This window comes from Amblyomma americanum, chromosome 3 (assembly GCF_052857255.1).
Source record: "Amblyomma americanum isolate KBUSLIRL-KWMA chromosome 3, ASM5285725v1, whole genome shotgun sequence".
In the NCBI taxonomy this organism is placed as follows: Eukaryota; Metazoa; Arthropoda; class Arachnida; order Ixodida; family Ixodidae; genus Amblyomma; species Amblyomma americanum.
This window is the reverse complement of record NC_135499.1, coordinates 61,102,909-61,127,125: the sequence shown is the minus strand read 5'-3', so window position 1 is coordinate 61,127,125 and position 24,217 is coordinate 61,102,909. Positions and strand designations below refer to the sequence as shown.

Sequence of the window (24,217 nt, the reverse complement as noted above, 5' to 3'; positions counted from 1 at the left end):
CCTGGGGCCGCATCGGGTTTTGTAGACTTAAACGCTTATTGACATCATCAGGACCTTTGCATGTCCTCGGGTTGATAATCATCATCATCATCGCCAGCATCAGTCTGACTGAACCCTCTTCAGAGCAAAGGCCTCTCCATTGTCTTTTCCATTAACCCTCTCTTTTGCCAGCTGCATTTCTCTTTGCCTGCAAAATTCTTAATCTCATCCGCACACCTAACTTTCTGCCGCCCCCTGCTACACGTACTTTCTCTTGGAATCCACTCCGTTACCCGTAAGGAACAGCGGTTTTCTTGCCTTCACATTCCCTGTCCTGCCCAAGCCCATTTCTTGCTCTTGATTTCATGGAGAGCCCACATGTTCAATATCCAACATTTCTAAAACATTTCAAGTCAACCGCTGTGTGCAGCTTCTGAATAAAAGCCAAGATGACCATTAATCCTTTTCTTTTGCTTCGTAACTGTTCTTTTAAACTAGTTTTACTGCCCGCTCTTTGCAAACACCTGAGTTGCCACAGGATAACTAAACAATCTTTACCCCACCCATACCTTCAAAACAAGACGTACCCGGAAAGGTACGAGAATGAATTAATTTCTGCAAGACTCAGTTAGAAGGCACGTTCTAACACGTCATTGGAGTATGCGATTTCGTCAAGGCAATCCACCCATCTCTTACCTGCCCCACTACCCCGCCCCATCCCTCATCCTCCCTTACCGAGCGATGGGAGACCTTGCTAATCGGCCCCGCCCTGGGGCACCAGCTCGTCGTGATCTCCAGGGGCCAAGCGGCTAGGGAAGCATATAGGTCCCGTGAAGAGCGAACCACTTCCATCGACGACATCTAAGAAGACGTCGAGCTCGGCTCAATAAAGGTGCTTTTCTCACTCTCTCTGCTATTGCTGGCAGAAAAAATGAAAAGGAAAGTGCAGGGGTCTGCCCACTTGCTCAGGGTGAACCCCAACCATCGTTGGCCACAACCGCTGCTCTCTTATCTTTCGGCTCTCCTAATTTCAGCACGCGGCTGGCATTTCGCTGTATATGTATCGTATGAATACGAGCGTGTGCCGAGACTGGTGCCACTTGAAGTAACCATTTGTGATGAAATTGTGGACCTTCCGTTTGGCACAGAGAGTTTGGAACGATGTCAAACTAGCGCGAAACTGAGCACAGAGTTTTTAATCGAGTTGAATTCTGGCTTGTGCGAGGGATTCGTAAAGACGACCCTTGGTCCTCGAAACCGTAATGAGGGGCGACCTTTCGATGGCCGTGCCGATCTAAACAGTCGTTGCATAGGGATACGGGTGGTACCAAACGAATTGCCGTTTCGTGATGTACAAGTTGGATAGCATAGCAGTAAACTTATCTAACGCTCTTTAATTGATTTCGCATTCGCGAATCATTTTAATATACAGCCATATATACCAAGCCGTCGGTTGCGAGTGTGTACCGGCGGCCCCGGTCTTAGTCTGACGATCCCAAAGATATTGCTGGGCATGGAAAGTATATGGAAAAGGATAGGGACCGCCTGACGAAGTAAAACCACAGCCAAACCAAGCTTTCGCTTTGCAGCTGTTGCTAGTATAGTGGAGATAAACCACAATTATTTTTGTTTAGTTGTGGCGTTGATCAAGGGAGATTATTGGCAAATATTTGTTCGCGGAAAGGTACGTACTGATTACAAAAGCAGAAAAAAAAACCACACGCGACCGGTAGGACCCGAGCCCACGACGACCTCCGAATTATTAGTAAAATATTTAATAATAATCTGCACAGGTCAGCCCCGCAAAACTGAAATAAAAATACCCTATGCTCCTTGGTTTCTGTGGCTGTTGGTCTGTCTCACATGGTTAACGAGCCCCGCATTTTTCTATATATATGTATATATATATATATATATATATATATATATATATATATATATTTATATATATATGTGTGTGTGTGTGTGTGTGTGTGTGTGTGTGTGTGTGTGTGTGTGTGTGTGTGTGTGTGTGTGTGTGTGTGTGTGTGTGTGTGTGTGTGTGTGTGTGTGTGTGTGTGTGTGTGTGTGTGTGTGTGTGTGTGTGTGTGTGTGTGTGTGTGTGTGTGTGTGTGTGTGTGTGTGTGTGTGTGTGTGTGTGTGTGTGTGTGTGTGTGTGTGTGTGTGTGTGTGTGTGTGTGTGTGTGTGTGTGTGTGTGTGTGTGTGTGTGTGTGTGTGTGTGTGTGTGTGTGTGTGTGTGTGTGTGTGTGTGTGTGTGTGTGTGTGTGTGTGTGTGTGTGTGTGTGTGCAAAGTTGAAAACGCTTCATTTAGCCATAGATTTATTTTGAGTCGACCTTTCGGACAGAGCCTGCCCTTTCTCAAGACTGCAGTTACAGGGATCTTCTTCCTCTTCTTAAGGAGTTGACCTTAACCTCCCCTTATATAGGCTCGCGCTATCACAAAGTCCACACAAACCCCTCCTGTGCCCTCTGCCACCACCCCAAAGCCTCTCTCGATCATATCCTTTTTCTCTACCCGGCGGATCCTCCCCCGCAGTCCAATTCAGGTGCCGGTGGCGGAACGCCGCGTGGGGCTGACGCCATCGACAACAAAACGTCATCATCATCATCCTCGGTGAAGTCACCGCCCGGGAACAAGACTACGCCCCCACCGCCACCGCCCAGCGGCAGGAACGCTGGCCACTTCCCGGCGCTCAAGAAAAATGGCGCTGCCGGCGCCCGGGCATCAGCGTCTCAACACGGCAAACAACAGGTGAGCAGCTGGGCTGAGATCGCCTCCTCCTCCTCCCATTCCCCCTCCTCCCCAGTTACCGTCTCCGCACTCGACGCGGAATACAGAAAACAGATCGACGTGCTCCGGGCACAGAATGAGCTTTTGCTCAACAAAATTCAAAATTTAGAATCAAAATTGGCGTCCGCCACTCCGAGCCCGCTGAACTCGGACGCAATGGAAAGCGACGCGGAGATCTCGCCTGCCCTCGTGACAGCCATCTCCGCGATGGAGGAGCGCTTAACCTCTAAATTACGATCTATGATCGAGACCGCCATGGACCAAATCTTGACCAAGCTCACATCTGCCGTCCCCGCGGTAGTACCAAAACACATCTTGGACAACCCCCGCCTCCTCCGTCGGACGGGGCCCATTAGGGACGTATCCCGTCCTTCAAAATTCAACCGTCTGATTATTGATTCGGACAATGAGGACAGCTGCCCCGCTCCTTCCATCATCACCCCCTTGATGGCGCAAGTAGCTGGCTCTGAGACAGCCAATCCCTCCTCCTCCCCCTCAAAAATTTTAAATCATGGCGAGACACCTTAATCAAAGGAGTTCCGCCATCTCCAATTCGGCCATATCAACTTCCATAACACAATGGAACTGTAGAGGCTTTAAAAACAGCACTAAGCGGGCCAATTTCCGCCTGTACATTGAAACCTTCGAGTCCCTACCAGCCGTGGTTGCCCTCCAGGAGCCAGGCCTGGGCGCCACACTTTCAAATTACACGACGTTCCAACAGGATCCCGCGTCATGTCTTCTCGTTCACAAAGCCTACACAGCCAACTTAGTGGATCTCGACCTCAAGCTCGAGTATTCCTATGTAATGGTGACTATCCTACCACTCCGCCGCAGGGACCCGCCGTTGCATATACTCAACGCGTACTGCGCTCCCAAACTCAAGCGAGTGACTTTTGCGGACCTCTTTAGCCGCGCGCTAAGAGTAGCGGGCCGCGATCCCCTGCTGATTGTGGGCGACTTTAACGCTCCCAGTCAGCTGTGGGGGTATCGCAAGGAGGAGTCGCGCGGACGTAGGCTGGCGGAGCTTGCGTCCACGTTGGGTCTCACCCTCCACACGGACCCCGTCCACCAAACACGGCTAGGAAACTCCGTGACACGGGATACGTGCCCGGACTTAACCTTCACTCGTAACATACGACACGCAGACTGGCTCAACACCGAGGAGACACTCGGTAGCGACCACTGCATCGTTAACACTACACTACGCGCACGCCCCCTCAAGCGTCCCAGAACACAGGCCCGTATCCCAGATTGGACGAACTTCAGGAAAAGTTTTAACTCACTTGATAATACACCCATTTCCGCGCAAGGCTACAGAGCATGGTCCCAACAGCTGCTGGCACACCTTTCCTCGCATGAAACACACATCCAGCTCTCAGAGGCGGTCACGGACGTGGATAACCACCTTCTACACCTCTGGGAAGCCCGTCGCAGCCTCGTCCGCCGTTGGCGACGATAAAAACAACAATAGAAAGCCTAAAGCTCGAATTGCCGAGCTTACCCAGAAAGCGGCAGAGTACGCGGCCCAACAAGCCGACTCAAACTGGGTAGATAGATGCAACACGGCCGCGCGACAAATGTCCAGCCTAAAACACGTGGCGTCTCTTTCGAGCCCTAATCGACCCAACCCAAACACGAACCGAAACACAAAAACATTTGCAGCGAGCCATGCACGCTTTTCCCGGCAACACGACTCAACTGGCACAGAAACTTCGGGACCAGTATCTGTGTACAGCCCAAGACCCCCGTGGATCTGCGTACTCTTATGCAGGCAGAGAAAACACGGAGCTGGATCAACCTTTCCAGCTCCATGATCTGCGGGCGGCTCTCGCCAAAATGAAACGGGGCACTGCGCCAGGACGGGATAAGGTCACCGTCAAGCTTTTGACGAACCTGCCCGACTTGGCATACCAGTCCCTCCTGGAATACGTCAATGCGATTGGCGCGGGTACACCCCCCTGCCAATCGAATGGAAAACGGCTTTGCTTACTTTTATTCCTAAAGCTGGCAAACCAATTCACACAGATAACCTCCGCCCCATCTCTCTCACCTCATGTGTGGGAAAACTAATGGAGACGATGGTGCGGGATCGGTTATCTACATATCTTGAACAAAAACATGTCTTTGCGAGCACCATGTTCGGATTCCGCCCACACAGATCCGCACAGGATGTCCTCCTGCAACTCAATCGGGAAGTCCTTGACCCCCTCGAATGCCCCCATAATGACCGGGTAGTACTCTCCTTGGATCTTAAAGGGGCATTTGACAATGTAACACATGAGATCATACACACTAACCTAAGTCACACCGACTGTGGCGTCAACACATTCCGGTACATAAGCCAATTTTTAATGGATCGTCATTCCTACATTCGAATTCAAGATAGAGAGCATGGTCCTTACCTACTCGGCACGCGGTGGTGGTGGTGGTGGTGGTGAAAACTTTTAATTGGTGGAATAGAGTTTGGGAGCCACAGAGTGGCCCCGCTACATGGTCGGCGTCCCTAGTCCGGGACATCGCATGACAATGCCCCGTCTCTCGCCCGTTTCACCAGAGCCCTTTGGGACTCAAGCGAGGAGCAGTTGAGGAGGGCAGTCTCCCATGCCTCTCTGGAAGGGGTAGGGGAAGGGGGGATGCGGGGATTTTGAGTACATGCCCACACCATGTGGAAGATATCACAGGTCTCCCCACAGTGCGGGCATCGCCCATCCGTGTTAGGATCGTAATGCTTTAAGATTGCAGGACAGAGCAGAGTACCTGTCTGCAGGCGCCTTAAAGTTCGCTGCTCCGTCTCACTCAGCCCCTTGGCAGGGGCCGGGAAAAGGCGGTGGTTGTCGCTATAATGCGTTATTATTTCCCTGAATCGCAGCAGCGCCTGGTTAGTCTCCGAGCCAGAAGAGCTGGGATGAGGAGCCCGGTAAATAAGCGCTCGGGCAGCCGCGTCAGCGGCCTCATTACCTCGTACGCCCTGATGGCCAGGAGCCCAAATGATTCTTTTCGGTGTTGGATCAGTGGCAGTCCGTCTTAGAATGCAAGCAGCTAAGGGGGAGATCTCCCCAGCCAAGTAATGATCGCATGCTTTTCGGGAGTCCGTAATGATGATTCTCGAATTGGCGTGGGCGGCAGCAAGCGCTATCGTTACTTCCTCTGCTCGCATTGAATTCGGGGCTCGAAAAGAGAGTCCATCAACGTGCATTTCCTGGTGAACAACAGCGGCCGTGTAAAATCCCGTGGGCGACGGCCCTGCTACGTCTACATAATATACACCGGGTCGGGAGCCGTGTTCTCTCTAGAGCCCGAGCCCGCGCTAGTCGTCTGTTTTCGTGCATGTCGGTGTCCATGTTACGGGGGAGCGGGGAGACCCAGAGCATATGGCGCCACAGTACCGGGATACGATCCGTCTCCTCTGGAGTGCAGTCGTGTTGGATGTGTAAGCGGTTTAGCAGGCGGCGCCCAGGGGCCGTCTGCATGCGCCGCGTGTATTGGTTCACGAGGTGGGCCTCCCGCAGCTCCTGGTAGGAGTTTAGCACCCCCAATGCCTTCAGTTTGGCATTAGAGGTAGCCACCGGGAGATCGAGGGCTCGCTTAGTTGCCTTGAGGATGATGGCGTCTATTCGCGCCTCGTCTTGCTTAGTAGTGCGGAGATATGGCACGGCGTAGAGGATCCGGTTAGTCACGAAGGCATAGACGAGCCGAAGCGCGTCCCTGCCCCGCAGACCGCCCCGCTTGTTGGAAACGCAGCGGATCATACGCCCTACCATTCACCACAGACTCAGACCGGACTCCACCATTGTGAAACTCGGCATGCGGGGAACCCCTCAAGGCGCGGTACTTTCCCCGCTGCTCTTCAATCTGGCCATGATGCACCTGCCGGCCCAGCTGGGTGGTGTCGCCGGCGTGCAGCACGCCCTGTACGCCGATGACATCACTCTGTGGGCCACACAGGGCAGCACAGGGGACATTGAAACCAGCCTGCAAACAGCGGCGACGATAGTAGACCGCTACGCCCGCCGCTGCGGTCTTAAATGTTCCCCTCAAAAATCGGAATTTGTGCACCTCCGCCCCTCAGAGAAGTGCACAACTAAAATATCTCTTTCTCTCGAGAGTGGTCCCATACGCGAAAGTGATGAGATACGGGTACTCGGCCTCTACATCCACAAACAAAGGCGGCCAGACACTACATTGGCCAAACTCCGTAAGGTGGGGGACCAGGTGGGCCGCATGGTCCGCCGGGTTTCCAACAAACACGGAGGGTTACGAAGTAAGGATGCCTTGCGGCTGGCAAACGCCTTCGTAACTAGTCGAATTCTCTATTCGACTCCTTATCTCCACCTACGGAAACAAGAGGACGCCCTTGAGGTCATCCTTCGCAAAATTGTTAAACGTGCCCTTGACGTCCCCATCACTACTTCAAACAGCCGGCTTATGGATCTTGGGGTGGTGAATACTTTCCGGGAGCTCCGGGAGGCGCACCTTACAAACCAGTACACGCGCTTGTCGCTAACGGAGTCGGGTCGCCGCCTTCTTGCTCGACTCCATATCCAACACACCCCTCCAATGGAAGACAAGTTTCACATCCCGGAACTGTGGAGACGTGCCCTCCACGTGCGGCCTCTTCCAGCAAACATGTCACATGAAGACCATAATGGTCGGCGCCTGGCACGAGCGGAAGCGCTAGCCCGATATTATGGCGACAAAACAGGTGTATACTACGTGGACGCCTCCGGCCCTCACCACGGGAGATGGTACACGGCCGCGGTAGTTCACAACAGCAACACAGTTAACGGCCTCACTTCCAGAGCCCGCAGTGCAACACAAGCAGAAGAGGTCGCGATTGCTCTCGCGGCCTCACATTCCCATTTAAAATACATAATCACCGACTCGCGAGGGGCCAGTCGGAACGTCGAACAAGGCTGCACTCCCTAGACTATCGAATATACCAAAATTGCATACGGGATACGGACCCCGCACACCGTCACCTCATATGGGCACCTGCTCATCAGGGATTGGCAGGAAACGAGGCAGTAGACGCAGCCGCCCGCGCGCTCTCTCACCGGGCTGTTTTCTCCTCCCCACCTGATCAGGAACCCGATGTTAATCCGGTCTATACGTTAAAAAATGTCGCAACCTACTATCAAGATAGCCATCGCCTTTACCCTAGCCCATGTAAAGGCCTCAAGAAGGCGGATGAGCGGCTCCTTCTCCGCCTCTTCACCAATACATTGCTGTGCCCGGCAGCCCTAAAACATCTCGACCCCTCCTTTAGCGGCAACTGCCCGCGCTGTAGCGCGGTGTCTTCGGACAACTATCACATGGTGTGGGCCTGCCCCTCCAACCCGGCCATTCCCCCATCCCCAACCCAACACGGGAGGACTGGGAGGCGACCCTGCTCGGCTGCCACGACTTACAGGCCCAACAAGCCTTAGTCGGGCGCGCCCGGGCGGCGGCTACCGCCACTGGGGTCCCAAACTAGGGACCTCCATTTAGTTTTTGTAAGGATCGGTCGCTTACGGGCTGATCCAGACACCTCCTGTCCGTTCTGAATAAATGTTTTCACCACCACCACCACCTTCCACCTCTGCAGGTGAATTAGTTCGGATAGTGGCGGCGCCCCCCCCCCCCAGTGCCGTCTTCATAGGGTGCGACTGCCGTGAAGAATCCTACTTTAGAATTTTCTGCCACGTCGACATGTGGGGGGTGGGGGCGTTCGTTACATGCAAGCGATTAGGCGAATTGAGGGAAGAGCCACATTGCGCTGCGAAGCGTTTCGCAAGCTTTCGTTTGACATGCGTTTTGAACTGCTGGCAAAAATGCTTGAAATAGCTTTTGGTGATCGGCAAACATTGAAAAGTTATATATACGCACTGCGTTGTCACTTATACTCATATTTCAAACAATAAAAAGCGTAATATCAAAATATTATCTACCCGCCGCGGTGGCTCAGTGGATAGGGCGATCAGCTACTGATCCGGACCTGCCGGGTTCGAAACCGACCGCGGCTGCTACGTTTTTATGTAGGCAAAACGCTAAGGCGCCCGTGTGCTGTGCTATGTCAGTGCACGTTAAAGAACCCCAGATGGTCTAAATTATTACGGAGCCCTCCACTACGGCGCCTCTTCCTTTATACTTTCGCTCCCTCCTCTATCCATTCTCTTACGACGCGGTTCAGGTGTCCGCCGACGCATGAGACAGATACTTCGTCATTTCCTTTCCTCAAAAAACAATTTTATTATTATTATTACTTATTAAACCCATTATATTGTCACTTATTCTCATATTTCATTTAAGTAAGTATAAATCTTGCTTTTCAAGCAATTTATACATTTTTAAAAAATATCAGAAAGAAATAATGCCTATATATTACTCCTTCTAATGCTTGTAGAACACAAAAAACCGGTTCAAGCACTTATATTTTGCCAGCAACATTGCCAACGCTAAGGCGCCCGTGTGCTGTGCGATGTCAGTGCACGTTAAAGAAACCCTGGTGGTCGTAATTATGTCAGAGACCTCCACTACGGCACCTCTCTGCTCGCTTCTTTCACCGTCATCTTTATGCTTTACCTTATAACGGCGCGCTTCAGGTATCCAACGAGAATTTTGAGACACTTACTGCGGCATTTCCTTTCCTCAAAAGAAAAACGATTTTCATTTTTATCAATGTAAGCATTGAATACCAATTATAATTTCTTTTTAAAACAAAATTTCGTACACGCGGGTTACAAACGCTGGAACCGTGGCAACGCAGGGCTGTCTAGTTCCAAAACCGTGCTGCCACCGCCAAGGATTTCCACTCGAGAGAGGCTGTATGATCTGTGGCGGCGGGATTAAATTAAATTGGCTGTTGGGGAAAGGAAAGTGCGCAGTATCTCACAACTCGGCGGAAACTTTATGCGCGCCAAAAGGGAAGGGATAAAGGAGGGACTGAGAGAAGACATACGGACCGCAGTGGAGGGCTCCGGAATATATAATTTCGACAACCTGGTCATCTGTAGCGTCCATTAACATAGCAGACCACACGGGCGCCTTTGCTTTCCGCCTCCATCGAAACGTGGCCGCCACGATATTGTGATATTTATTTTTTTGACAACCGGGAGGAAGTGTCGTCGCGAAGACAGGCCGGAAGAAACCCGGAGCCGTGAATTATAAAAACGCCGGCGTTGTTGTCTTTGGCGATATCAGAAGCGTTTGTTGGGTCCTGAGAGGTGTGCGCCAAAATAGCTTCACTCGCCTTGCGCGTCTCAGGACGGTTGTGCCTTCTCGGAGTCGTCTGCCACGTTTGTCTCAGTCGGCCACTGTTGGACCATCGGCGAGGGTTCGGAAAGCCAGAGCTGGTCAGCACCTCTAAGGTAAGACGAACGCGCACCGCGCAGAGCGAGAAGCAGTTTTGTGTTTGTCATCCGCTAGCGCCGTTACGCTCGCAGACTGCTCTGGGTCTCTTGACAGTTGCAGAGGGACGCCTCAAACAGCCGTTCAGGACGGATTATTTGAAGAGTGATCTATTCTGTTTGAGCATCGGTGAGGTGTTCGAAAAGCCAGAGCCCGTCCGCACCTCCGAGGTAAGACGAACGCTGATCGTTCAAAGCGAGCAGAAGTTTTGGTTTAAGTCAGCCGCTAGCCCCGTGACGTTCGCTGACTGCTCTGCGCATCCAGACAGTTGAAGAGGGACGCTTCAACCTGTCGGTGAGGACAGATTGTTTAAAGAGTGATCCATTCTGGTTGACCATCGTCGAGGTGTTCGGAAAGCCACAGCCCGTCTGCACCTCCGAGGTAAGACGAACGCTGACCGTTCAAAGCGAGCAGCAGCCTTGCATTTAAGTCACCCGCTAGCACCGTGACGTTCGCTGACTGCTCTGCATCTCCCGACAACTGCAGCGGGACGCTTCAACCTGTCGATCAGGACTGATGGTTTGAAGAGTGATTCATTCTTTTTAACCATCGGCGAGGTGTTCGGAAAGCCACAGCACGTCTGCACCTCCGAGGTAAGACGAACGTTGACCGTTCTAAGCGAGACGCAGATTTGGTTAAAGTCAGCCGCTAGCCCCGTGACTCGCTGACTGCTCTGCGTTTCCCGACAGTTGCAGAGGGACGCTTCAACCTGCCGATTAGGACAGATTGTTTGAAGAGTGATCCATTCTTTTTAACCATCGGCGAGGTGTTCGGAAAGCCACAGCCCATCTGCACCTCCGAGGTAAGACCAATGCTGACCGTGCAGAGCGCGCAGCAATTATGAGTTTATGTAAGACGCTAGCCCCGTCACGTTTGCTGACTGCTCTGGGCCCCCGACAGTTGCTTAGGGATGCTTCAACCTGCCGATCGGGACGGATTGTTTGAAGAGCGATCCAGACTCCTGAGCGCCCCTGTTCAAACTTGTAGTGACAACATGGCGGCGGAAGCCATCATAGCCGACGAAGAGGGAGACGTTAACCATTATAGCCGACTCACTTCTGTGATGCAGGAAGAAGTGTGTGAAGCCTTGAAACAGGGCCCACCGGAGCAGGTTCTAGTCGAGGCCTTCTTTATGGCTGTCACTCGACGTGACATAGCCACGCTAGGTGAAGACAAGTGGCTTAATGACAATATCGTGAACTTTTACCTGGTTATGATCTCGGTACGCTCTAAGAGGCGAGGCGGTCCACCCGTGTACGCGTTCAGTACATTTTTCTTCACCAAGCTGCATCGCTGTGGACCGGACGACGTGGAAGGCTGGACGCAAGGTGCCGACCTCTTCGCTTACGACATTCTACTGGTGCCCGTACACTCTGAGGACCCCTCCCACTGGTGTCTCGCCGTGGTGGATTTCGGCACGCCCGAGATGGTCATCTACGACAGCCTGGGTCCGCGCGATGAGCATGCCAACATCATCGACGCGTTGGCTGACTACCTGGAAAAGGTGAGCCACTGGGGTGACTGCGACCTGGACTGGAGCGGCTGGTATTTTTACCCACGTATTGTGCCGCTCCAGAAGAACACCTTCGACTGTAGCGTCTTCCTGTGTCAGTACGCCGAGGGCCTCACCCGGGACGCGCCGATTTTGTTCGAGGAGAACCACATGCAGAACTTCCGCGGTCGTCTTGTGTACGAGATTTAACAACGCAGGCTCCTTTCATGGTGAAACCTGCTTATAACAACATGCCTTGGTTCAAGCGCCCGTGCATCCAGTATATGTTTTCAGTTTGATTGTACGCATGTAGCTAAAGTGCGGTTTATGTATTTGTGTAATTGCTGTTATTGAGGTTCGCGCCGTTGTTGATTTTTCTTCATATCTACTGCCCCTGGTTATAAATTCTGTATATTTCAGCGCGTGTGTAACCACTTCCCGGTGCACTAGCGTTTGTCTTTTTTGGTTTTTCATGTCGATAGTGGGCAATTAGTTTCCATCACTGCCGATTGCTGAGTGTGCATTGGGTGATGGTAGAAACGTTATTGGAAGAGACGGAAATGGCTGGGGCGATGACGGTGCAGCGGAGGGCTCGGACATAATTTCGACCGCCTGGCGTTCACCTTGCACTGACACCGCCCACTTCGCCAAACTTTTTCCTTCGCCGTAGTGAATATCCGGTTCTCATTCTTGTAAACATTTTATTATCGTCTGTTTGAATATTACGTTCAGATTTCTTATGCCTATTGCTAATTTGTAATAATTTCTTCATTGATTTGCTACCGCGCTGATCAGTGTTCAGTTTTACGTTTTTCATACGTTTTGTGTGTTGACAGTGCTTATGTGATTAATTTTTAATGATTGTTAGATCTGTTTTGCTCTGAAAAATTTGACAATTGTATTCTTCGCAATACGTTTCCATTGACGCCAATAAAACTCCAGTTTGGTTATAGATTGTGCGAGAATTCTTGGTCACACCTCGGAGTTTGCGTATATTCGAATGTGTACAAACCTCATCCGTCGTTGAGGTTCGGTTGCTTGACAATGACTGATAATATTTGATTTTGTAGCTTATTTGTTTTCCAATAAGTTTGATACTTTACAGTTTCCATAATTTTTTTTTACAATTTTCATGTCGCCTGTCAGGACAGATGCGGCGGAGATTCCATCTTTTGCACATGCGAGGTTGTGCAATCAAGATGAGCTCTAAAGCTTTTTTTGCAAGTCTTTCTCTACAGCCCAATTTAAATTTGTTAGCGCCCTTTTGACATGTTTAAGCACTAAAAACATCTGTGGCATTGGTTCATTGAATTTACTCCGCATCTCAATCAAGCGACATAGTTTATATATTGGCCTATCGATTAGGTGGGACCGTATTTTTATTTGCCCAGCCTTCCTCCCTATTACTATAGTGTAACGAGGAGGTGATGGAGAAGGGCGAGTTGGGGTAACTGTCTCGCCATAAGTTTAGACTTGAGCTGTAAAAAACTCTGTTAAATTGTGAAGAAAGGTAAGTGCGCAGCCCGGGTGGTGACAACCTGGATTCGCCAAGAGTCATACTTTGAAAACCTTGTTTGCCAGCGTCACACTTTTGCATCCGTACCATCGTCTGTCGCGACTTGTGATGTCACGACTTAAATCCGCAGCTAAGGAAAATATAAATTGTAGAGAAACCTGGGAAGCTCTGCTGCTGAGCAAGGTCCCTGGACCACCGGAACAAGCAATCCGCCTGGCGGAAGGAGCCGCGAGGAATCAAGACCTCTTTTCCTGCTTCTAATCGCGGAAGACAAGGCTCCCGCCACCCAGGCCTGCGTGCCCGGGGTGAGGAGTAGGGGGCCTCCTTATCTGGTACAAAATAAAGTTGGTATCATCATCATCACAGTCATCGGCAGCTCAGTTTGCTCACTGCCGCATGGAAGGAGGCTCGACCGATAGTAAGGAGGCAAAATAATTTCAGAATAAAGCACTTAATATGCAGCCCTTTCTCGTCAACAGTGAAAGAAAAGGCTGCAAAATTGGTTTTGGGGGGAGGAATTGGTGCCGTAGTTGTCTCACTTGTATGCCGGTGGACACCGGAACCGCGTCGTAAGAGACAGGGAAAAGAGGCATTCAAAGATAGAAAGAGGTACCGTAGTGAAGGATTCCGGAATACTTTCGACCACATGGCGATCATTAGCGTGCACTAACATCGCACAGCACACGGGCGCCGTTGTGGTTCGCCCTCGCCTCCATCGAAACTGGGCCGCTGCCGTCGGGTTCGAACACGGTTACTCCGACTCAGTAGGCCAGCGCCTTAACCACTGAGCCACCGTGGCGGTATGTTTTTGTCGGCAAAGTGGAAAACATACCCTCGAAGGCACTGAGATACAGCGATCAGCAACTAATCATGAAAGGCTCTCTCAGGCGCAGGCGCCTTATGCTGCGTAAAGCAGTGACCGTAAGCACACGCTTTCTTCGCGCGCTTCCATGGTGTACTTTTTCAGAAACAAACCGCATAATTTGTTGTATGGTGCATAACTTGTATGTTGTATGGTAGTAGAGGGCTCCGGAATAACTTCGACCGCCTGGGGATGTTTAACGTGCACTGACTTCCCGCAGCACACGGGCGCCTTAGCGTCTCGCTTCCATAAAAACGCAGCCGCCACGGTCGGGATCGAACCCAGGAACTCCCAAAAAGGGAGAACTGGCGGGAGTGACGCCATCCGCGGGTAATCGGCCGCCCGTCCAGCTCTGTTCGCTTGCTAAGTTCCATCCCGCGCTTTGGTGAACGAAGGATCACCGCAATGTTCTCCCGGTGCTGCTTGTTTCCTCCAGTTTGGTTGTGCTGCGAGACAATCTTGCGGAATGCAGCATACCTCTAAGCTGACAACACGGAATATATAATTTCCTTATTATTTCTCTTTTGGTCATTTTATTTTCAGACCGTTTGTCACCTTTTTCCATTTTACAGTTAGTTCACTTCCACGCCAAGCTACAGCCATTTCCAGCACTGTTTTATACCTGTTTTATACGGGCAGTCTAACCACGGTCCGCCCTGGTCACACATCTTGCCGCAGTTCTCGGTTACGTCAACCAACGGCCCCAGCGTGCAACGAACGAAATAACGCGGTGATCAGCGGAGCAAACCTCCGTTTGAAAATATCTTAGTTATTTACAACGCAGTGCATGTACAACGCCGAGTGCCATCCGACGGCGCCACCCGGTGGTAGCATCGCCTTCACCGCCGCGACTCCCGCAAGCCGTACGCATTATCTTGTTTCCAAAGCGCGCTAAAGGCAATCGGTGTGAAAGCTGTGATGCTGGCTTTTTCTTGCTGCAAGGTAGATGCGCGGACAGAAATGTCGTTGATGCCGTGAATGACAGCCGGAATTAAAATTTGCGTTAGTTAGCGCCGTGTAAGATCGATTAATTGGCGCCCCCGGAAATTCACACTCGCATTTTGAAGTTGATTACGTTTGTTGCTTTAATCGTTGGGTTATAGCCAGTCTGGACCACGGAGTGCTGTTCATTGAGAGGTGTGCATCGCTTGTCACGTGTGGATGCTCGCCCGGAGTTCGTCGTGCTAACTATGAGCTGGGAAGAGAAGACTACAGGGGATGCAACGAAAATAGAACGTCTTTGAAGACGGCCCAGAACTGCAGAGTACAATCAAGCTTTCTCCTGCTCCTCCTCCTGAAAACAGTTTTTTTCTCTCTGGCCCTTTCTTTCTAAACACACTTCTTTTCAAGGTCTGATAGTTATGCCTGTACACACGCCCCTAAGCTGCCCTTATTTTTGGTCTCGAGGCCGGTGGCGCTTTTTACAACAGGCGCAGCTAGCACACTTTCTTGCGGCATCGTTGTCGTTGCAGCGGCGACGAGAAGGGCTTTTCCGAGAAATGTAAAAACTGATATGAACTTTCCTTTCGGTGGGCTACACGCCTCTGAGCAAAACAAGGAGCCGAAAACTGTTAGCTAAAAGTTGCTATTTTGTATTAGTTAACCACACGGCTAGTTAACTGCCTGAGCTGTGCTCCAAATGCAGCTCAGTGCACACCAAACTGTGTCGAATAAATCGCTCATCTTATTCAAAAAACTCATTTTACCTGTAACCATTTCTTATTGTGTAAAAAGGTTGTATATATTACCTCTCATCTATCCTCTCTTCCTGTCCTTTCACCTCCTTCATTTCATTTCTCTATTCACCCTGCTACCCTTTATTTCCGCTGGCCCAGCTCAGATGCTTCAGTATTGATGGCAGATGCCGGGGCTAGCAAAAATCTTATCCTTTTTATTATTATTTAATAAAGCACTACTACTAAAAATATATAAGAAAATTTTTTGCTGGCTGCGAAACTGTACAATAACCTTTAAACATCTGACAGATGCATACTGCTCTTTTTGCCATTGTTCCCAAGTTTCCAACCACAGTGTAGAGAATTATCTGCAGTGTAGCCTCAAAGGAGGTCAGCACGCTGTGCCCACGGGCGTTGATCGGGAAGCAGGGGTCCGTAACCTTAGTAAGGCTCCTAAACCACAGAGAATTGTTCTGCCTGCCTCATGATCCGGTCATATTCTAGATGTGCGAGGCGCCCACCAATTAGTGCTATCACGGTGACGCGAATGGAAGGCTTTGAACCTTCAAGGTTTCTCTGAATTTTTTGTCTTCTGAACAAGGAAGCTGCCTGTACTGGTGTATGTAATTTGTCGCAGTGCCTTGTAAATCTTTCACTTTCGTGAAATTCGTGCAATTCAGGTATACTGGTTCGATTGACAACAAATTTCCCTCTTATGTTGGTTTATGGTTTATTGATGTTTAATGTCCCAATCTGACTCAGGCTATGAGGGACGTCGTAGTGAAGGGCTCCGAAAATTTCGGCCACCTGGAGTACATTAACGTGCACTGATATCGCACAGTACATGGGCCTCTACAGTTGCTCCTCCATCGGGATTCGACCGCCACGGCCGGGATCGAAACCGCGTCTTTCGGGACAGCAGCCGAGCGCCATCACCACTCAACCACCGCGTGCTGCTCAGTTTTGGACAACATATTCCCGTGGCTTTTCATTCCCTCTCCTGTCTGTGTGGTGTGCACAGTAGCCGAATACAGCTATAGAACCGAGCAACTTTTTTCTTGTGAAGGGACTCCCTTCGGGCCCATGGTGTCGGCAGATCCTTGTGACCCTGCTAGTGTGACAAAGCAGGTAGTGGTAGTTGAAAGGAGATAATATCTTTCCTCTTTGGTAGAGGAATAGACACCTTTCTCCATTGCGATACACATTCCCTGCGCAGACAAGAGAACCGGCCGATACCATTGAATGGAAGAGGGAGGAGGAGGAGGAGGAGGAGGAGGAGGAAAACTTTTATTTCTATTTACAGTGAGAGGTCGATGGGGCGAGCCGGAAGGGCCCGTCCCTTACAAACACTAGGAGGGAGCCCTAGTCCGGGATCCCTGTAGCTTCCGCAGCGGCCGGGCTCTAGCTACCAATGCCTGTTGGGCATGGAGTTCGGAGCAGCCGCGCAGGGCAGCTTCCCAGGCCTCTCGAGTGGGGTGGAGGTGGGGTGGGTAGGCAGGATTGGAAGGGCATGCCCACACCATGTGGTAGGTGTCCGAAAACTCCTCCTCACAGTGTGGGCACGCGCCCGAGAAAGAAGAATTGAAGTGCTTAAGTACTGCCGGGCACAGTACAGTATTGGTATAGAGGCGGAGAAGCCAGCGCTCCGCCACCCTGGTGAGGCCTTTACAGGGAGGGGGATAGAGACCATGAAAATTTTGATAAAGAGAGGTGATCTCTTTAAAGGTGATGGCCGGATTGAAATTGAAGTCCGGATCAGGCTGCGGATGAGGCGACGCCCGGTGAGTAAGCGCGCGGGCGGCAGCGTCGGCTGCCTCGTTCCCCTCAAGACCCGCATGAGCCGGAGCCCACACGATGGTACGATGGGTCGGAAACCCTGTGTAATCGCATGCGTGGAGAATTTTGAAAGCACGGTCTGGAATGTACCCTTGCTCAATATTGCGGCAGGCGCCCCTGGAGTCCGTAATAATGACTCGGGACTCTGGATCTGCGGCGGCCAGTGCAATGGCGATCTCTTCCGCAAATGTAATGTTTGGGGCACGGAAAGTAAGGCCCTGAACTGTAGTGTTTTGGTGGATGACGGCCGCCGTGTACCAACCGCCATGGTGCGGGCCGGCCGCATCCACAAAGAAGACACCTGGCTTGTGGCCATATTGTTGAGAAATAGCCTCCGCCCGCGCGAGACGGCGACCATCATGGGTGTCTGCAGTCATGTTCTTCGGAAGGGGTCGCACCTGGAGTGCAAAGCGCCAGGCTTCAGGGATGCGGACCCGTTCTTCTGTATGTGTTGCGTATGAAATGTGTAAGCGGGTTAGAAGGCGGCTCCCCGCAGGTGTTTTGCTTAGGCGCAAGTATTGATTGTTAAGATGAGCTTCTCGTAACTCCCCAAAGGTGTTGGTCATCCCCAGACCGAGGAGACGCTTGTTGGACGTCGTTATGGGGAGGTCGAGCGCTCTCTTATAAATCTTGCGGAGAACTACCTCTAAGGCATTCTCATCGCATTTGCGTAGGTGGAGGTAGGGAGCCGAATATAAAATCCGGCTGGTCACGAATGCATTGGCCAGCCGCAGGGCATCTTTGCATCGTAGTCCCCCCCTTTTATTGGACACCCGGCGGAGCATCCGACCCACCTGGTCCCCCACCTTACGTAACTTGTTTAGGGTAGTGTCTATCTTGCGCCTATGATGAATGAAAAGCCCCAGTACCCGGATCTCCGCGTGTTCAGGTATCGGTCCGCTAAGTAGGGAAAGGGCAATTTTGGTTGTGCACTTTGAGTTGGGGCGTATGTGCACAAATTCAGATTTGCTCGGGGAGCATTCAAGACCACAGCGACGAGCGTATTCGTCCACTATAGCTGCCGCTTGTTGCAGGTTGGTCTCGATGTCTCCAACCGATTGTTGTGTTGCCCAGAGGGTGATGTCGTCCGCATACAGAGCGTGCTGCACACCGGCGACCTCCGCCAGCTGGGTAGGGAGCTTCATCATGGCCAGATTAAATAGTAATGGCGAGAGGACAGCTCCCTGTGGGGTCCCTCGTGTACCAAGTTGATATGGGCCATATTCTGTGTCTTGTAGCCGGATATAGGATTGGCGATCTGTAAGGAATTGTTTGATATAATTGAAAGTATTGCGCCCACAATGTGTTTGCGACAAGTGGGATAGGATGATCTCGTGGGTCACATTGTCGAAAGCCCCCGCAGGTCAAGTGCGACGACTACTTTATCATTGCTGGGGTGCGCGACGGGGTCGAGAATCTCCTTGTGAAGTTGCAACAGGACATCTTGTGCGGACCGGTGTGGGCGGAAACCGTACATGGTGTCTGCGAACATATTTTGTTGTTCCAGGAAAGCCGACAATCTGTCGCGGACCATAGTCTCCATCAGCTTCCCCACACACGAAGTGAGGGAGATGGGCCGGAGGTTGTCGGTGTTAATGGCTTTACCTGGCTTGGGAATGAAAGTTACTAGTGCCGTTTTCCAATCTATGGGGAGTGGTGTGCCTCCAATCCAGATAGTGTTGAAGTAATCGAGGAGAGTTTCGTAGGCGGGATCTGGGAGGTTGGCAATAAGCTTTACCGTCACCTTGTCCCGGCCTGGTGCTGTACCTCGCTTCATTTTAGCCAGGGCCGCTTTTAGGTCATGGAGCTGGAACGGTTGATCCAAATCCGCGTTCTCGGAACCTGCATACGAGTACGCCTGACCACGGGGATCCTGGTGTATACTCAAATATTGGTCGCGGAGCGCATCGGCCAGTTTAGCCGTGTCTCCAGTGAAGTTATGTATAGCCCTTTGAAGCTGTTTTTGTGTCTCAGTACGGGTTTGTGCCGGATCAATAAGAGCGCGGAAGAGGCGCCACGTACTCCGACTCGACATTTGCCGAGCTGCAGTGTTGCATCGGTGCACCCAATTGGAGTCGGCGAGTTGGGCCGCGTATTGTGCCGCCTGTTGGGTGATATTCGCAATTCGAATTTTGAGTTTCCGATTGTGTTTTTGACGACGCCAGCGGCGGACTAGGCTGTGTCGTGCCTCCCAGAGGTGGAGGAGGTGGTTATCCACCGCCGGGCTCGCCTCTGAGAGTTGAACATTTTGCTCGACTGATTTCAAGTGGGATACTAGGTGTTGGGACCACGTTGAGTATCCTTGGTCCATTATCGATTGAGGATTGGTGTAACTGTTCCTAAATTTGGTCCAGTCGGGTAGTTTTGCATTGGCCTGTGGTCTTGTGAGTGGCTTGGTATGGATTGTAGTGGTAATTATGCAGTGGTCACTACCGAGGGATTCCTCGGTGTTCCTCCAATCTGCATAGCGAATATTTTTCGTAAAGGTGAGGTCCGGACACGTATCGCGTGTAACGGAGTTACCTATACGAGTGGGTTGCGCGGGATCCGTGTGAAGAGTAAGGCCCAGTGTGGAAACAAGCTCCGCCAACTTGCGTCCGCGTTTCTCTTCACGTGTGTACCCCCATAAGGTGCTGGGAGCATTAAAGTCCCCAACGATTATGAGGGGATCCCGATTCGCGACCTTCAAAGCCCGGCTGAAGATATCTGCGAATGTAACATTTGGTAGCTTTGGGGGACAGTAAATGTTGAGTATGTGCAATGGGGGGTCCTGTTTGCGTAGCGGAAGGATCGTCACCATTACATAGGAGAAAGTAGCGCTAAGATCCAGGTCAACCTGGGAGGCCGTGTAATTTTTATGTACGCAGAGGCAGCTATGCGCATCCTGCTGGTACACCGTGTAACTGGCAAGGGTGGCGCCATTTCCTGGCTCCTGAAGGGCCACCACAGCAGGTAATTCTGGGAACGTTGTAAGGAAAAGGCGTAGATCGGCTCGCTTTGTGCGTGCCTTGAATCCGCGACAGTTCCACTGTACAATTTGAAAAGGGATCGAATTGCTTCGCGGATGTTTCCTATTTCTAGGGGCGCCCGCCATGATCAAGGGTAGAGTTGTGAGTTTGGAGAGAGGAGGCTTGAGAGCCAGTGGCTCCAAAGCGAGGAGCGTTCTCTATACTGAGGATGGCACAGGGGACCTCTTCTTCTTCTCCGGCGATTCGACGCCTAGACGCTTTGAGCTGCCGGCCTGCGGAGGTTTTGAGCGGGCCAGCGCGCTTGGGAGCGCGGGTGAGTTGAGCGAACTGAGCGGTTATGAGGTTCGGGATAGATGCCGCAAGGTGGCTAATTTTGTTGAGTGCCGCCGTAAGTGTGGCATTGATTTGCGTTTCCAATGCGGATATTAGGTTGTTAACTTGAGTTTCGAGCGCGCTCACTCTCGCCTCGAGTGCCGTGAGGGCATGCGCAGCCTGTCCTGAAGGGGTTGCGTCGCTTTCCATTGCCTCTGGTGCGGGTGAGGCAGAGGTGTGGTTGGGGGAATTTTGGCGGGCCTCCGCTATTGCGAGGCGCTTTTGAAAATTTGCAACCTGCTCGCGGAGAGCAGATATTTCTTTTTGTTCGGCAGAGATTGGCCGTTGTTGGGATTGGGAAGGGGGAGCGAAGGGAGAAGCTGCCCTGCCGGCGCCGCTCACCTGGGAGTGTTGCTTGACAACGGTTGCCCACGTCTTGGAGCCGCCGTTTTGTGGAGGTCCGAGGGGCTTCGCTGCACCGGCTTGAGGCGGCGGTGGCGCAGCTGGAGGTTTCCCTTGGCTCCCAGTAGAGGAATTCACAGGCTGTTCCATGGCTTGGTCGGCAGCCTTGGCCTTCAGCTTGTCCGGGCGACGCTTGCCACGCTTGCGTCGGTTTCGCTTCGATTTACGCCCGCGCTCGGCCTGCGTGGGCTGGATAGCGCGATATTTAGCAGTACACGCTGGGCCCCCCGTGGCATGGGCCGCGCCGCACACTGAACACTTTGGGTTGCACTGGTGAGGGGCCCGCTCCCCCTCAACGAGTAGAGCCTGCTGTCCGCACAGGCCGCACCGGTCCAGCCTCTGGCCGGGGCAGGCGTCCACGCGGTGGCCGACCACACCGCAATGTCGGCAGGCTGGAATGGTTCGCTGGTAAGGCCTAACTTGTACAAGCTCCGAGTCGTAGTGCACGAAACGTGGCTTCTCTGTTCCGGCGAAAGTCAGTCTCGCTTTGTTGGATGTCCCAAATTTTCGCACTTCCACGATGGTGCCGAAGCGCCATTGGAGCCTAGTACGGAGCGAGTCCGTAGTTTCAGAGTTACGGACGGTAATGACGCCATAGCAGACGTCCTTGTCGTCTTGGCGCAGGTGCCCCACAAGGGGGGCCTTCCCGTCGGGTCCATTAAGTTCAAATTCGCCGATGATACGGTCGGCTAGCTCAGGTTTCGCAGTGTGAACAATAATGAGGTTTTGTTCTCTTACCGGTATTATGGTAAGATCTGTTGCGGGTTGCGCGCCCAGGAGAGCCGTGAACGCCCGGCCGTAGCCGGTCTCCTGGAAAGTCTCGTACAACGAGACGCGGGTCCGGGGCTTGATGACGAAGACGTAGTCGTCTGGAGCAGGCTTGGGAATAACAGGCGGTTTCCACTTCGTGAGCAGTCGCCGACTGCGGCCCGCCGCGCGCGGGGCGGGTGACTGCTGGCTTCCGGCGTGAACGCCGGCCGCGTCTACGGACGCCGGCTTTAAGGCTTGGTCTTGCGCTCGGCGCAGCACTGCGGCGTTCAACGCGGCGCTGCGAAATCTTGCCGAATCTGGGCCTCCGGTTGCCGCTGGGGTAACCGTTGCCGAAACTGGGCCTGCGGTTTCCGCTGGGTGAACCGTTGTCCAGTGCTTGTTCTCGGGGTCGTAGCCTCGGCAGGAGATTTGCGTAGCAGCCATACTGGCGTCAGTGGCCAGAGGCCCCGATGTGCCGGGTACCGGTTCGGCCGTTAGGCCTAGCCGCGCCACCGGCCCGATCGGGCCATGTGTTGCCCGAAAAGGGGGTTTAACCGGGCCCACCTTGGAAAAAAACTGGTGTCCAGACGTTCCCGACAGCTGTCGGTGCACGTTGGGGATGATCTTGCTAGGGTCAGGCGGAAACTTCCGCTGCTCCGGCTGAAAATCGCCGAAGCCGACGACCAGCACGTCTGACTCCCCGTGCGAACGCCGAGCGAATCTGGAAGAGGGTGCGTTGAAAAAAAATTGAACGTTTGTTTTGAGGAAAGGAAATGTCAAAGAAACTGTCTCACATATATAGGTGGACACACTATTCGCGCCATAAGGGGAGGGATAAAGGAGAGAGCGAAAGAAGAAAGGAAGAAAGTGGTGCCGCATTGGAGGTAATAACTTGTGCCCAGCAATAATAATTATAATAGTGCCCAGCAGGGTTTAGCCCGACCGGGCATAGGTAACCACTACGGGACGTGGAGATCTCTTCGCCGCCTCGAGGGCCTGCTGGATGGCCCAGAGTGTGTCATTGAGGCTGGTTCTACGAAGAGCGGTGGACCACCTCGACGAGAGGGTTTCGGTATTAACATTGGTTAGATGTGCCTTACACTCCCAGAGTATGTGTTCAAGTACGCCTACGTCTGTCTTAGAGAGCTTGCACGTGTTGGTGTCATATATTTTGGGGTAGATCGTCTTTATTGCAGCGGATTCGGGTACGTGTTTGTAATTCCCTCAAGGCGACTGCCTGAGCTCTGCATAGTTTGTTCCTATGCGGGGGAAAGGTCCGGCGGGCCAGGTAGAAGGCTTTGGTTAATTCATTGAAGCCTGTCAGCCTATATCTCGTCCCGTCTTCACCATGGCTCTCTCACGAGCGGTTTCTGAGCCCTCGTGCGGTGGAGTGAGCGGCCTCGCTGAGGTTGGTGACGTGCGGAGAGCCGTCTCCCATGTCTGGGTGGAATCCAACTAGATCGACCTTGTTGTCCGGTGAGCGTTTCAGGTTCTTGATTATTCGGCAAGCTTCCACGGATATTCTCCGCTTGGCGCAATTCTTTATGGGTGTGCGTAGTCACTAACAACGACCCCGCAATCGTGGTCAGATATGGCAAGTGCGATGGCTAATTGCTCGGCCACTTCGGCGTGTCCGGAGCTTAAGCTGGCGGAGTAGATAAGCGTTTCGTTAGTGTAGACGACCGCTACGGCGTATCGTCGATCCTCTTGATCTTCGGCAGCATTCCCGAAGCGGGCTTAACTCGCTGTTCCGTAGACTCCCAGCAGGGCCGCCTCTCCGCTATCATTTAACTCTCCTACTTTCAGCACGTGCAGCGAATAATGGCCAGTCTTGAGCCAGTAGGCGAGCCCGTGCACTTTCCTTTTCTTCCCATCAGCAACAGCAACATCAGTGTATTGCAGTCGTTATGGAGAGCGCGAAGGATTCGCAACAACGACAGAACGAAGCTAGGAAGAGAGAACGCGCTCAAGAGACGCCCGAAGAACGCGCCGCGCAACTCAAGAAGCGTTGTAACAAAGATGCGGGTAGACCTCGTGCCCCGTCCCGGAATGACTCTTCAATTGGTTGGTTGGATTTAGGGGAAATAAAAAGGAGCAATATCTGTCTCATATCGTTGGATCTCAGAACTGCACCGTAACTGAAGGAATAAAGGAGGGAGTGAAAGAAGAAAGGAAGAAAGAG

The 24,217-nt window shown here is 52.1% G+C and overlaps 1 pseudogene; it reads left to right on the top strand.

The window, feature by feature from the left end:
* The first annotated feature begins 11,154 nt into the window (after positions 1–11,154).
* On the top strand, positions 11,155–11,862 carry LOC144123767 (sentrin-specific protease 1 pseudogene; annotated as a pseudogene).
* The last annotated feature ends 12,355 nt before the right edge of the window (positions 11,863–24,217 follow it).